This window comes from Triticum aestivum, chromosome 5B, assembly GCF_018294505.1.
Source record: "Triticum aestivum cultivar Chinese Spring chromosome 5B, IWGSC CS RefSeq v2.1, whole genome shotgun sequence".
Taxonomy (NCBI): domain Eukaryota; kingdom Viridiplantae; phylum Streptophyta; class Magnoliopsida; order Poales; family Poaceae; genus Triticum; species Triticum aestivum.
In genome coordinates this window covers 328,510,958-328,527,770 of record NC_057807.1, presented here as the reverse complement: position 1 = coordinate 328,527,770, position 16,813 = coordinate 328,510,958, and positions in this window count along the sequence as shown.

Genomic DNA, 16,813 nt, shown 5'->3' with positions numbered 1-16,813 from the left:
AATCAGATTCGATTGGAGGGGGTGCGGGAGGTTCGGAGTCCGGCAAGGAGTCCGGCACCTCGGAGTCACGAGCTTCATGAGGGACAAGGTCAATGTTCGGCTCTATCGCGGTAGAGGTTGCAACCCTCGAGGCGGTGTCTAACCATCCATCCTCGATCTACGTAGCCGGCTCCGAATTGATGATCGGAGCAGGCTTGAGTGCGGCCTCCAGGGTACTGTCCGGCTGCAGAGCTAAATCATGCCCGTCGTGATAGTGCGGTGCGCTTGGCTGTGGCTCGAATCCATCGAAGATCAAGTCCCCGCGGATGTCAGCCGTGAAGTTCAAACTTCCAAATCTGACCTGACGGCCAGGGGCGTAGCTTTCGATCTGCTCCAGATGGCCAAGCAAATTGGCCCGCAGTGCAAAGTCGCCGAATACGAAGATCTGTCCGGGGAGGAAGGTCTCACCCTGGACTGCGTCGTTGATGATGATCGAAGAAGCCATCGAGCCTATCGGTGACGACACAGAGGAACTCTCAATGAAAGCACCAATGTCGGTGTCAAAACCGGCGGATCTCGGGTAGGGGGTCCCGAACTGTGCGTCTAGGCGGATGGTAACAGGAGACAAGGGACACGATGTTTTACCCAGGTTCGGGCCCTCTTGATGGGGGTAAAACCCTACGTCCTGCTTGATTAATATTGATGATGTGTGTTACAAGAGTAGATCTACCATGAGATCAAGGAGGCTAAACCCTAGAAGCTAGCCTATGGTATGATTGTTGTTCGTCCTACGGACTAAAGGCATCCGGTTTATATAGACACCGGAGAGGGCTAGGGTTACACAGAGTCGATTACAATGGTAGGAGATCTACATGTCCGTATCGCCAAGCTTGCCTTCCACGCCAAGGAAAGTCCCATCCGGACACGGGACGATGTCTTCAATCTTGAATCTTCATAGTCTTGGAGTCTGGCCGATGACGATAGTTCGGCTATCCGGACACCCCCTAGTCTAGGACTCCCTCAATGGTTTATGGAAAAGCATGTCATGTACCTCTTGAACTTGAACATAAAGCATATTGGGCTATTAAAGAGCTCAACTATGACTAAAAACTTGACGGTGAGAAGAGGTTGTTTCATATTAGCTCACTTGATGAATGGAGAACCCAAGCATATGAGAATGCCAAGCTATTCAAAGAAAAAGTCAAACTCTGGCATGATAAGAGGATACAAAAGCGTGAGTTTAACATAGGAGACTATGTATTATTATTCAACTCTCGTTTAATATTTTTTGCAGGAAAACTTCTCTCAAAATGTGAAGGTCCCTATGTTATCGAGGAGGTCTATCATTCTGGTGCCATTAAAATTAACAACTTCGAAGGCACAAGTCCAAGGGTGGTAAACGGTCAAAGAATTAAAAATTATATTTCAGGTAATCCTATCAATGTTGAAACTAATATTATTGAAACCATAACCCCGGAGGAATACATAAGGGTCACTTTCTAGAACGTTCCAGACTCCGAAAAGGAATAGGTATGTGGTACGGTAAGTAAACCAACTCCAAAATGACTCCAATGGCAATTTTTATCAGTTTTGGAATATTTAAGAATTTTAGGAAGGAAGAAGTAGTCCGAAAGGGACACGAGGCCCCCACGAGAGTGGAGGGGGGGCCTCCCGGACTCCATTTTCTTGCACGTTACGTATTTTGGTCGGTAAAAATTCATTATATATACTCCCGAAGGTTTTGACCACCGTATCACTCAAATATCCTCTGTTTTTGTTTTGAGCCGTTTCTGTTTCAGATCTGGAGCATCATGTCGTCTCCAAGCGCTCCCAAGGACAAGTTTTTCGAGAGGGTTATCAACCCCTATCTCGCGGAGGTGCTGCAACACCCTCAAACCATTGAGATGCGTGAGGGGGTGCTGCACATCCGCGATGTGGAGGGACCAAGGCGTACTGGAAGCGTAGAGACAAAGCTCGAAGCCGTAGAGCAGCAAGTTTTCAAGTGCCAAGAGATGGTGGAGCGTGGACTCAACGCCAACCAGATGATGATTACGGAATTCACCAACAACTACAAGTTAGATGCCAAAGTCATTGGGGAGACCATCTTCAAGCTTCAAGAGAAAATCGAGCACCTCCAAGCCCAGATCTATGACCTGCAAAACCAGAACTGTGAGTATGAATATAGATTCAAGAGGATGAGTTTGGCTGCAGATTTAAGGATCCCGGAGACTCGATCATCCTTCGATGATGGTGAGCCTTTGCCTTGGAAGACGGACGACAAGCCTACATCATCAACAACTCCTACTTCACCACCTCCGAGGACATAATCGCATGGGTATGGGCACTCCCCTTGGCAACTGCCAAGCTTGGGGGAGGTGCCCCGATATCGTATCACCATCACACTCCTATCTTTACCGTTTTATTTAGTTTGATCCCTTTTAGTAGTATCTTGATCTAGTAGATTGAATTTTTGATATCAAGTAGTTTTGAGTTTTGCTTTGTGATCTCTTTATGTAATCGAGTCCTTGAGCTATCTATAATAAAGATTAGTGTTGAGTCAAGGGCTTTGCTATGTTGCCATGATCTAGATAAAGTAGAAAGAAAAACAAAAGTGTTTATATTGATCTTATGGATAGTGATGACTTCACACATAGAAAGTATGAGGCATAAAAGTGCCTGTCCAAGTAACGGCAGTACCCAAGCACTGGTCCACCCACATATCAAATTATCAAAGTACCGAACGCAAATCATATGAACGTGATGAAAACTAGCTTGACGATAATTCCCCTGTGTCCTCGGGAGCTCCTTTCTCATTATTAGAAACTGTCCAGGCTTATCCTTTGCTACATAAAGGATTGGGCCACCTTGCTGCACTTTACTTACTTTATTTACTTGTTACTCGTTACTATTTATCTTATCACAAAACTATCTATCACCTACAATTTCAGTGCTTGTAGAGAAAACCTTACCGAAAACCGCTTATCATTTCCTTCTGCTCCTCGTTGGGTTCGACACTCTTACTTATCGAAAGGACTACGATTGATCCCCTACACTTGTGGGTCATCAGCCTCCTCTTGCTGTGGGAGAACGAATACTCCTATGGCTCCGGCTGGCTCTGCACCCTCACGAACGGCACACCATACTCGATCGATTCATTATCCTCTGGGTGCTCGACATTCGACCTGTACGCCCACCACCTCCACCTGACTTTCGCGTTGAGCGAATCTGTCTGCTCCATCGCCCAAAGGAGATACTCGATGAACTCGAAGGACTGCGGCGTGATTGCCGCCGAGGAGTAGATGTGCATCGCCGCCCTCATCGCTGTCGTCTCGCTCTTTCGCATACATTGCCACATGGCCCTCACCATCCTCGAAATCTCCCACTCATTGTCAAACCAAGTACTCCTTCAACCTGGCTAACTTTGCATGGTCGCTGCCGGCGATCTGCCTGATTCGCTGCTGCATCCTCTCCATAGATGTCTGTCTGAGTCGTCCGGTTTGGAAGATGGGAGGAGAGACGATGGTCTTGCAATAGAGAAGAGGGAGAGGCAAGACGGTGGTTTTGGAATGGAGATGATGGAGAGGAGAGGAGGTGGTTTTGCAATGGAGAAGAGGGAGAGGCGACACGGTGGTTTTGGAATGGAGATGATGGAGAGGAGAGAAGGTGGTTTTGTAATGGAGAAGAGGGAGAGGCGAGACGGTGGTTTTTGAATGGAGATGATGGAGAGGAGAGGAGGTGGTTTTGCAATGGAGAAGAGGGAGAGGAGCATGCTGCCAGCGATTTAGGATTGGACGAGAGGGCCGGCGCACTGTGACTGGATCAAAATCAAAATCAATTTACCCTTCAATTAAGAAAGCGACCCCACATTAACTAGTCTCCCTTTTATTCTGGTTCATTATTGACCATGATTTTCGCAAATAAAATATATGTTATACGTTGCAAAATAATATAATTTGAAAGTACATTAAGATATGAACCAAACGATAGAATTTTTGGGGACATGCATTCACATTTTGCTTGTGAAATACAATACGTGATCAAACTTTGACCCAAAATACGCAAAACAAAAAAATACTTCCAAGACCAGCGCCGCTCTTCCGATCTTCTCCTCTTAAACCACCACCGCTCCTCTCCTGTTCCAATCTAAATCCAGCGCCGCTCCTCTCCTCTTCCATTTCAAAACCGCCGCCCCTCCTCTCCTGTTCCAATCCAAAACCAGCGTCGCTCCTCTCCCATTCTAATCCAAAACCAGCGCTGTTCCTCTCCTCTTCCATTCAAAAACCACCGCCGGCGAGTGAAGGTGTTGTGGAGAAGTAGATTGATAGAGGACTACAACCGATACGTTAGCATCGCAGACGGCGACCCTGTGAAGCTAGCTAGGATGTTGGAGATACAGTCTTGGTTTGACAAGGACCAACTAGCGGCGACAGCGACATCCATGGTCAAATATATGCAACAGAGCGAAAAGGTGGCGATATTCCCGGAGGGAGTCGCGCGGGAGTACATAGAGCTACTCCTCTGGGCCATGGAGCAAACAAATTCACCGAATCTGATCGTGAGGGAGCGGTGGTGGGAGTATCGATCCCAGATGGAGCATCCACTACAGATTGAAGGATCGGGCATCTACATGGTATCGTTTGTGAGGGCGTCGTGCCAGAGCGAGCCAGTGGAGTCTTCATCGACCGAACCCAACTACAAGAGGAGAAAAGTAGTTGGCCCGACGACGCTTCCCCGCCATCCTCTCCCTCGCCGTTCACATCATCTCGCGGGGCGGCTGTTTGCCGCCGAGGAATAGGAGGGACTGCCTCCCCTAGCCTAATAGTCAGGTAGGTTGTGAATTGTCAGGAGGAGCTTAGGGTTGTCAGTATTTGCAGGTTGTGAATTGTGTTTTGTGTTGTGTATTTTGAGAGTACTTTCAGATATGAATGTCTTTTGAATTTCAGATTTGCAGCATTGAGCATATGAAGTATTTTATGAATTCTAGAGATCTATTTTTAGCACTTAAAAAATGTAGTTTCATAGGAGTATAAAAGTGCAGACAATGTGATTCTCAGAGAAGAAACTGCAAGTTTCAGTTTCAGATAAGAAACTGCAAGTTCAGTTTCAGATAAGAAACTACAACTTTCAGAGGCAGATCATTTATATTAACACGGCCTTTTCAAACAGTGTTAACATCATGTTGGAAGTTTTATTCATGGTCGAAAATGGAACTACCAGCCAGTTAACATCATGCTGATCAACATTCATGCATGGCACATCTTCATATGATGCACAGTCGAAAAGATATGTTATTTTCAAAATGCCCACACAATGTCAAGTGTGCGAAAAATAGATAAAACGAGGGGTGAAGTTTTGGCAAGTGTTTGACATGGTGTGCATAGATGACAATGGGGACCCACATGTCAATAAAGGCAGAGGCAAAAAATTTGGAGATATTTTCCCTGCACAGGTGGAATCGAACCAGGGCGGAACAGCTGTCGGGTAGTGTCACTTGGCCACTAGGCTAGTTCAGTTGTTTCGTTACTAATAAGGCACTTCCTCAGGTGGTAAGATCTCCTCCCGTGCCTTTGTGCGCTCGACGCAATGCTGATGTCTGCTATTGTGAACATGCTGAACAAATGGGAGGAATCTAGAGAGGAATGTACGTGGAGAGGTGGACAGTCGGGACCCACCAGGTCTATGGCCGTACGCAAGCAAGTGCCTCATCAAAAAAATACTTCCTCCTAATGCTATACTGACGTTGGGGCCCACGGGGTTGTCAACATAGTTACATTTTTAGGTGCTTCAACGTAGTTACTATAGGAGATAAATTCACAATGAAGCCGGGCAGCTGGCAAGTATCATTTATTATCACTAGGGCAGCCAGTATCAACTGGGTTTTGGGCTGCCCCATCTAGGCTTTCTTTTTTAACATGCGCAGCCCACGACATGCCGGTTTGTATGTTCTTGAGGGCCGTCATGTATCGACCGTCCTATGGACCTCCCATCCGAGGTTTTATTTTTCCTGAAACATCGGCAGCCCAATTTATGTATTTTTTTGAAGAAAACACAGAGGTCTGTTCTATTTTTCTATATAACAATAGGAACGCCTGATCCAACTTATGTTTCCCTTCTAACTATATTATATATATTTAAAATATTTTATATGTTATTATATATTATTGTTATTGTCATCATATATTTAATAGATACTTACATATGTAAGAAAAACAATGTCCCACATCTTATTAACTTATAAAAATAATTTCTTAACAATAAAATCCTTGATTTTTTTGGCAACGAAAATCCTGGTGATTGTGTACAAAAGCTTGGTAAGATTTAAGGACCAATGTAATAATAAATCACTTATTATTTAAATATATTTATAACAAAATGCTCAGCCCCTGTTTATTTTTTGATAACATTGTTGCGCCCACCCCAACATTATAATTAGAATCAGCCCAGCAAAATTATGTATTTTGAGAAAGTGCAAATGGCCTGTAATTTTTTAGGAAAAAAATAAATGGGCCGCATGGACGCTACATTATTTGTTCACCCAGCCCAGCTAATGGACTGTAATTCAAAAAAAAGATCAAATTGACTATGAATTCTACCCCGCAAAAAAGACCGTAAATTCTGAAAAATGGGTTGAATACGTGCCACATTTTTTTAGGCTGAAATGTGGGCCAATAGGTCGAAGCCAACGCAAGTCGTTGTCAACTTAGTCAACAAATGATTTTAACATCGTTAGCCATTGGATTTACATCCAACGACCGGCATCCATCTTCAATCTCTCGTATTCTTCCTCTAGCACCGCCGGGACCACCTGCTCTCGCCTCCTACTGCTAGCAGCTCTGCTTAGCACACTTCGCTATGAAGCGCTACTCCACCATTGGCCAGGCCATCCCTCCACCCCTCCACACCTCCTGTTGTTCTCCACCGACTGCCGAACCACACCACACCAGAACTAGTTAACCCTCGTACACCTCTCCGTCTGCGACTCTACTCCCGCGTCTTCCCATCTCCGGCTCGTTGCTGTCCGAGGCCTCACCGTCGTCCACCACCTTGGATGCGCTCGGCGCAGAGTGGTCAACAAGGTCAACGAACGACACCATCGGAAGTAGACTGTGCGTGGAGAGGCTGAAAGCTGGGTCCACGGCCGCACGCAAGGAAATGCCTCCTTATTACGCGCAAAATAATGATTCCTCCACCTGACAGCTGGGACCCACCAGAAGGGCCTCTGTATTTCGCAAAAAAAATGTTTCCCCCGCTATATCTTCGCACGCAAGGAAGTGCCTCCTTATTACGCACAAAAAAATGAATACTCCCCTACTAGCTGGGACCCACCATAGTGGGAGGCTGACTTGTGGGCCAACTAAGTTAACGGGGACGGAGGGCTTTGTCAACTTAGTCAATATGAACAATTCTAGCTCAAGTGATGTCCATCCAACGGTCGTAGTGCTTCTTCAATCTCTGGTCTTCTTGCTCCAGCCACCCAAACCAGCGCCGGTCGTGCCTCATGCTCCTGCCTCCCATGGCCGGTTGTGATGCTGCGGAGGCCTCACCACCCCCTACTACTCCCACCACTGGCGAGGCCATCCCTCTACTCACCCACACCACCTGTTATTCTGCGGCGACGACAGCCTCACACCGCAGCCGAACCAGTGAACCCTCATACTACTCTATGCGTGGGCACGTGTTCCCCGGCTCCGCGTCGTCCCCTTCCTAGGCCTCGTAGTCGTCCACCGCTCGGGCGCTCTCGGCGCGGCATGGTCAACGTGGTCAAGGAACGACTTCCATCGGAAGAGTACTATACGTTGATAGGCTGACAGCTGGGTCCACGGCAGCCGGAAGGAATTGGCTCCTTATTACGCGCAAAATAATTATTCGTCCACCTGACAGCAGGGACCCACCGGACGGGCCACTGTATTTCACGAAAAAAATGTTCCCCCCTGACTGCTGGGACCCACCAGCTACATCTTCGCACGCAAGGAAGTGCATCCGGGCAAAAAAAAATCGATTCGCCCCCTGATAGCTGGGACCCACCAGCTACATCTTCGCACGCGGGGAAGTGCCTAACAGTCCGGACCCACCTGGTCGAAGCATACGTAGCATTGTCATTCTGGTTGCGAACGTCTACGTACATACTGGTTGATGAAGAGGCGCGCACGTGTCGTAGTAGAGGCGTGCACGTAGCATATACGCGTACATACAGTAGCCAGGGCGCAAGAAAGTAAATACGGCCACGTATGTACATACGGGCGGGGTCTCGAACGCCTACTCGCACATACGTATGGCCGGGGCTCGTGTACATGGCTGGGTCGGAACTAAGAAAAACTGCGTCGTCGTCGTGTTCATGGGGAGCCAACCGGGAGGGTCGGAATGGAATGCGGCTCGTGTTCATCGGGAGGGCTTGGACGCAACAGCCGATGGAAACGAGGCATGGCGTACCGTAGAACGGAGGAAACGGCCTTGTGTTCGACCGGCAATAGTCGAAACAAGATCCTGTTCTTCGGGAGGGGTCTGGTGTATCGCAAAACGGAGGAAACAGACTTCAGTTGGACCTCCTACACTCGAAACGGGGTCCTATTGATAGGGAGGGGTTTGGGGTACCGCAAAACGGAGGAAACGAACTTGTGTTGGAGCGCTACGGTCGAAACGGGGGTCCTGTTCATCAGGAGGAGTGTGGCGTACCGCAAAATGGGAGTCCATGGCATACTGTTCATCTCCACCATCGACCTCCTCCAGCCTCCACAGGCTACTGTTCATCCACCGTCGACCTCCTCCAGCCTCCACCTCTGACTGTTCATCCACGGGCTCCTGTTCGTCCAGCCTCGCTACTCCACCGACTACTGTTAAACGAGCCCTCTCCATGGGCTCCTGTTCAACCACCTCTCCATGGGCTACTGTTCATCTAGCCCTCCACCGACTATTGTCCAACCAGCCCTCCAAGGGGTCGTCCTGTTCATCCAGCCCCAACCAGCTCGATCGGGGTCATGTTCATCCAAAGGCAACACCACGGGGTCCTGTTCATCCACCCCCACCGGGAACTGTTCATCCAAACCCCCCAGCAACGCTCACTGTTCATCCACCCCCCCCACCCCGCACGCAACGCTCACCGTTCATCCAGAGGCAGCACCGATTAGCTTCAATTAGTAACAGTAGCGAAGGAATCGCTCGATCACTCGCGTTCAGTAACGCGCAGCCTGCAGTGCAATCACTGGGGTTCAGTTAGGCGACGCCTCGCTCGGGTTCAGTTAGAGCCCAACGCCTCGCACCCACGCGCGTACAGTACGAGAGAAACGAGCATCGCTCGGCCCCCGACCACCCACTATAATTAGGAACTCCTCGATTTTTTCACGCCCTCGCTTCTACCATGGTTTTTTCCGTCATGGACGGCCCAAAGAAGGTCATGTAGCTGCGTCTCCGGCCCACCCAGGACGTAAAGCCCATTTTCTGTCATGATTTTTTGGCATAGAAGTAGGAGCCCACCACATCTATGATGATACCGGGTTTTGTCACAATTATCATCATAGAAGTGTCATAAGTATGACAGAAAAAAATTTCGTTTGGCTCAAATGTCACTGATGTGTCTTTTTTTTATAGTGTCACATAGATAGATCTTGCATGATCGTAGGAATTTTTTTGAAATTACTGCGTTCCCCAACAGTGGCATCCGAGCTAGGTCTATGTGTAGATTTTATATGCATGAGTAGAACACAAAGAGTTGTGGCCAATAATAGTCATACTGCTTACCAGCATGTCATACTTTGATTCGGCGGTATTGTTAGATGAAGCGGCTCAGACCGACATTACGGATACGCTTATGCGGGACTGGTTCTACCGACGTGCTTCACACATAGGTGGCTGGTGAGTGTCTGTTTGTCCGACTTTAGTTGAATCGAGTGTGGCTATGCCCGGTCCTTGTTGAAGGTTAAAACATCACACTTGACGAAAAATCGTTGTGGTTTTGATGCGTAGGTAAGAACGGTTCTTGCTAGAAGCCCGTAGCAGCCACATAAAACTTGCAACAATAAACTAGAGGATGTCTAAGTTGTTTTTGCAGGGCATGTTGTGATGTGATATGGTCAAGACATGATGTGTTGTATGAGATGATCATGTTTTGTTAAAGTTATCGGCAGCTGGTAGGATCCTTATGGTTGTCTCTTTATTGCATAAGATGCAAGCGCCATATAATTACTTTACTCTATCGCTATGCGATAGCAATAGTTGCAAAAGCAATAGTTGGCAAGACGACCATGTGATGACACGTTGATAAAGATCAAGATGCACTACAAAAAAATACACTTCTGTGATGATACGTGTTTGTCACAGTAGGTCGCTTTTTTTGTCATGCATGTACATCCATGACAATTTTATGACAGAATCAAGATAGTCATACCTGTGCTGTCGTAGAAGTGTTCCATGACATTACTAAAATTATCATCATGGAAGTGTCCACTTCCATGATGATAAATCGCACGTCACAGAAGTGCTTTCGTCAAGGGTGACCGACATGTGGCATCCACCTTAACGGAACACCGTTAAGCTATTGGGTCGGGTTTTGGATCCGATAACCTGTTAACAGCCCCGACCAATGGGGATTTTCCACATGTAAAATCATCATTGGCTGGAGGAAACACGTGTCGGCTCATTGTTGGGACAGATTTCATCCACTCATTGGACAGAAGGCGCCTAGATACGTCGACACGTGGCATGGCCCATCAAGTTTAAATGGGTCGGCCCAACTAAAGGCCCATAAGATTTGGCGGACCATAATGGGCCGGCCCAGCTAAAGGCCCACATGATTTTGCAGACCATAATGGGCTGGCCCAACTAAATGCCCACAAGATTTCATGGGCCATAATGGGCCGGACCAGGTAAAGGCCCACAAGATTTTTGTGTGCCATAATGGGACGGCCCAGGTAAAGGCCCACAAAATTCGTGTGGATCATAATGGGCTGGCCCAATTAAAGGCCCACGAGATTTCGCCGACATTAATGGGCCGGCCCAGTTGTAGGCCCACAAGATTTTTAGGACCCTAGTAGGCCAGCCCATTAACTGGCTGCCATCTTTTGGGCCAAATGCCGGCCCATATTTGATCCGGTCCATTAATGGCCTGCCACATTCCGGGCCTAATAATGGCCCATATGAGATCCAGCCCGTTAAAAGCCTCCCACGTTCTGGGCCACATCACGGCCCAGATCAGGTCCGGCCCTTTAAGAGGCTTTGGGCTCAATTATGGCGCATATCAGATTCGGCCCGTTAACTGGACGCTATGATTTTGGGCCCACTTGCTAAAGGCCCATTTAGTAATTCGACATGATATTAGTTTCAGCCTGTTAAGGGCCCGTTTAACATTTCAGCTCTATATTAATTTCGGCCTGTTAAAAGCCCGTCATATTGTTGGGCCTAACTATGACCCGGTTTGCATCCGGCCTGCTCGCAGCCGATATCTGATTGGGCAAAACAAGGACCGAGACAACTTTTGCCTGTTAAAAGCCCGTGATTTGATTCACACAATCATGGGCCGGGGTCCATTTCGGGCTGCTGCCGGCCCGTGAGCTATTCGGCACATTTCAGGCCAAACCTACTTCTCAGCCTCCTAGAGTTTTCTTGCGAAAAGAGGGCCAGAGGTTACTCGGCCTATTAAAGGCCCAAATCTACTAGTGGGCCCGTTTGACGGGGCCCATGATGCAGATCATACATCACGATTGCATGACGGCCCGATTATGTATCATAATTTTACGGTTTGGCCGGTTTACTACGAAGACAGGATATATATACAGTAAAATAACTGCAGCATCATGAATAAGAAAAAACCTAGACTATACAATAAAGAAATTATGGCATATTACATCCACTGGGAATCAAAGTTCGCCACTATGATAATAAAGCACAAGCAGACAGCAGATTACATACACTGGGCATCAAAGATCGCCACCAGTGCAAATAAACACACCGACAAAATAATATACAAAACTGACAGCACTTCAATAGAGTTCAAGAAAGGTTAGCCCTGCTGGCGAGCTGCAGCGCAAGCACCTGAGCAAGATGATGAGACTGCACTTGTTCAACACTTATATCTCTCTCACTCTGAAAGATAAGCAGGCAGACAGATGACATGTTTTGCACATAAAAGTATCAATGCTGACAATTCATCCCATTTTTTACTGACGAATAAAGTGACACAGTTTAAAATTGCATTAACACAATATGGTATTGTTCAGGTCAAGACATGGCAGGAAATGACATTGTGAAGGAGTTGGGAGCTTCACGACACCACTGGATTACGGATCAAGAACTCATAAGTATCAATGGTTAGTGTGCTGTCAATTTATCCCTTTTCAGATTGGCAAATAAAGAGACGGTTTAAATAATAGTAGAACGATATGACATGGTTCATAGTTAAGACATTGCAGAATATGACATTGTGCTGTAGTGGCTAGGTTCACCACACCATTTGATTACGGATGAAGAACAGAGGCATACATGCAGTGCAAAAGAAGATCACTTGCTTTGTATAGTTTAATTTACATGGTATGAAGAAGGAACTTGGTTGTACAACTAAAAACTTAAATTCAGAAGGACAAACTTTTGTTTATGAACTACATAATAAACTTTAAACATGAAATTTGATGCAAACACCAAAAATAAAAAGTTGTTCCAGCCATGCCTAACCAGATATACACAACAAAGTTTGAAGGCTTGAGAAGGACAAACTTACATTACTGGTGAAGACAGGCTCTATAAAGCCCTTGTCCATGCTGATGGGGGGGGGGCAATTAAAGAAGTTTACCACAGAATCTTCTTCATAAGCATTGCCTTTATTCTACATTTTGTTAAGAGTAAGTATAGATGTGATAATATACGAAAAAATGGAGAATATTTAAGATAAGATGAAGAGTGATGCTACATAACCAAGTAGCTATAAATGTATGTGCAGCAATACAGGCAAAAGGCACAACCAAGAGCAATGCACAGCTAAACTTCTTTAGTACCAACCTTATGGTAAGAGTAAATATAGATCTGATGTGTAGAAAATGGAGGGCAAAGGAAAATAAGCTGCAGAGTGATGGTACATGAACAACTACCTGTCAATATAAGTACACTGATAAAGGACAGCATGTACTTACAAGAAAAATGCAGAGCTAAAAAAATTCATTGGCATTGGATATATTATACACTAATGTAACCATTCATACAAATCAGATAATTTGGCGCGAACAATTGATAAGCAAGTTATCATGCATACTGTTGTCACATAATGAACCAGGTATGCATGCAAGTACAGTGATACAGGACAACAGGTACTAACAAGAGCAAAGCAGCGTGTAGCATATTTGTGATATCCTATCGTTCTTTTCAAACCGGAATTCTTCTTCGAGTAGATTTCCTGCAAAAAAGATCCGTAAGGCACATGCGAAAAAGTAGAAGTTCAAATTGTCATGTGATTTCATAGACAATACCTCATCCTAGGAACGAGACCAGTGCATAACAAGGTTTTTCCATTCAATGTCTTCTAAATTTAGCACAGGAGACTTCACCGGAAATTCGTTTATAGACTTGCCATCAAAGTGTGATTTCCTCAGGTAACACCGATACTGCCGCAATGCTTCCTTGAAAAGCACAAGCAAGCTTTGCTCGTCATGACTATCCAGATTGACCCTCACCTAGTTACAACAATGTAATGTAAATCATCGATGTGTTCGATCAGCAGAAAACAGGAAAATAATAACCATGAATAATAGCACTTACAGGTAAGTTGGACAGGAAGATGTGAAAATGGTGTTTGTCTTCACTATAATCTTCCCATGATGGGAATATATGCACGTAGTCCCTAAAAACATTGAAAGCATTGTCTTTTAAACTGGGAATAAATGGAATGGGGTTCCAAACTGCAAGAATTGGCCATCTCTACAGTTGGGATAGGTCTTCGGCCGATGGACTTGCTGTACTTTTTGCTGGAGTGGGATTTTTCTGTGGTACGGCTGGTGCTATGGCAAATGAAATCGGTATACCTTTTGCTGGAGTGTAGGTCCTGTGTGGTGGCACTAGTGGTGTGGCCAGTGAAGTATGGGTACAGTCTGCTGAAGTCGGTCCTACGTTTTGTGTTACTGGTTGTACAGGCAGTATAAGTGGGGCGCTGTCTGATTTCTCCGGCACCACCACATTTTCAAGGACTTTGCTGGTGCTCCTTCAGGTTCGGCAATCACCCTCTTCCTTTTTGATGTCTGATGCACAAGAACAACATTTGAGTGGAAAACATGGTATGATGACAGATGGAATATGTATTGATAATGGATGGGCATGGCATCTCAAGTTATATGATGAGTAAACTAAGTAGATGGTGGTGCAACAAAGTAGAAGAAATGCAAGATAACATATGCAAGATACGCGCAATCAATAAAACCTTGCCAAATTAGAACAGGCACCTTGATGGGTGAATAGGACAGGCCATCTGCCTTTGACTCCTCGAGGTTAGAATAGTCATTAGGATGATATTCTGAATAAGAATCAACAGGTGGGGAGCATACGAGTTTCATTGCTTACAGAATGACACTCAATGCCTTGGTGCCAATTTTGTAAGTCATTGCAGTGTTCCACAATATTCTTCTGATGCGCGGTTTCTGATATTCACTTTAATTGCGTATAATATCTGATAACCATGAAAACATAAATAGTTGTGAGATTATCTTTGTAATGCAGATGATATTCTAATATAGGGGCGCCCCTGTAAACACTTGTGTGCTATCACTGGATTCTGATGAGAGAGCTCATGTGTGCTGTAATATGGTGCGTGCATTTATATAATCTGGCACAAGTACACACAAAAAAATAGGTCCCAGAAGTAAGGATAGCTGGTAGATGATAGGTTCATAATATACTGTATAGAGAGTTTATTGCCAAAGCATGATAACAAGAGCACACAACAACTAGGCATATCATAGTGTACATAACAGGGGTACACCATAACCACGATATATAAATCGAGAAAGTGGAACTCGCTTGAAAATACGGTGTTGTATTGCTGCTAGTAGTTGAAAGCCTATCGATCACATACAGGCCAGCTCTATCAGCTGTTGACTGCAGATGTCCCTGCGCCCCTTCCTGACAAGGAACATATTGTATGTACTAAATACAAAATAAACAAATAGGAACATGTTAAAGAACAAAAGAGGAAGCATATTCTTCAGGTTCCGCTTCATTGCTTACAGTGTTGGTTGCGCACTCATGATGAATCACAACGCCCAAAGAAATGCAATTCCATGTTGTCTCCCTATATGTGGCAATTTTGAACAAGAGTCATCAGGATCATATTCTGAACAAGAATCAACAGGTGGGGAGCGTATGAGTTTCATTGCATCCAGAATGGCACTCAATGCCTTGGTGCCAATTTTTCAAGTCATTGCAGTGTTTAACTTCAAGAGTGCACTGCTTCTAGTGCAACACAAAGCAGCTACACAGATCATAGGGTAGATATAACAGGGAAAACCGTAAGCATCAGAGTAAAATCAGCAAAGTGGAACTTGCTGGAATATATGTGCTAGTATTGTTGGTACGGCTAGAAAGGCTTCAGATACCAGCTCTCTTCAAGTGAAGGTGCGGAACTGTTAATATCAGTGTAACTCTCAAAGGCGACACAACTCCCCGCATTTCCTTGCTATTCTTATAGGATTCAAGTGGGCAGGCCACTACAAATCCTATTCCTATGTTTACAAGATCCTACGAATCAAAGAGGCTCAAAGTGTCCATCACAACCGACCGTATAGACCTCTACACTGCAAATGTCCCTACTCATCTTCAGTACAAGGAACATACTGGACTACTATCATACTCCCTCCGTTCCAAAATATAAGTCTTGGTAGAGATTTCCACTATGGATCACATACAGATGTATCCAGATACATTTTAGAGTGTAGATTCACTCATTTTGCTCCATATGTAGTCCATGGTGGAATCTATACAAAGACTTGTATTTAGGAACGGAGAGAGTACATATTAAAGAAGAACAGAAGAGGAACATGGTAAAGAAGAGCGAGCAGATTTTGGATAATAAAATGTTGGTTGCGCAGTGCCCACACATGATGAACCAGGGCGCATTAAGAATGCAACTCCCAGCTGTCTCTCGACCATTTCAGGTGGTTGGATGAAGATCCTACATCTCCTAACCCTTCTTCTTCCTCGTCTCTGATTCTTCCCACACAGAACACCGCACGGGCCGCCGGCCGGACCACCGGCCCCCACCGCCTGTGTTCCTCCGCCACCCCCACCCCCCACCCCCGCCCCAACCCCCACCCGCATCGAGTTTTCTTCATTCGGCGAGGACCCACAACCACCCGAGCCCCTTCGATCGCACCGGCAAACTCCGGCGAGCTCTGAAAAATCGACTGACCCAATTTTGAAATTTAGTCTACTGTGATTTAACTAGTGTGGAATATAAAAGGGGAAAACCATAAGCATTATGAGTATAGTGTTGAGCGTGCCATGGAGGATCTGAAGGTGCAAACCAAACAAAGGCAACTTCTCAACCAAGATAAGAAATCAGAGTAAAGCAGTGGCGATCTATTTTTCTTGTTGCGATAAATAAGTTGAGCAGATACGAAAGAGTACCGCCTCTGGTGCTGTGCCGTGTATGCATCTGCTGAGAATTTGATGGTGCTGCGGTAGCGATGGATGTCGGTGGCGAGGAAGAAGATCTAGGAGGGTAGACGGTGGCGGTGGGGCGCGGTGGACGAGACGGTCGTAGGAGCGGCGCCGGCAAGGTGGACGATGGCAGGGATGAAGCGAGAGGACGTGACGCAAGGATCCCGGTCCGAAGCCGTGGATGAGAGAGGATCTCTTGTAATGGACG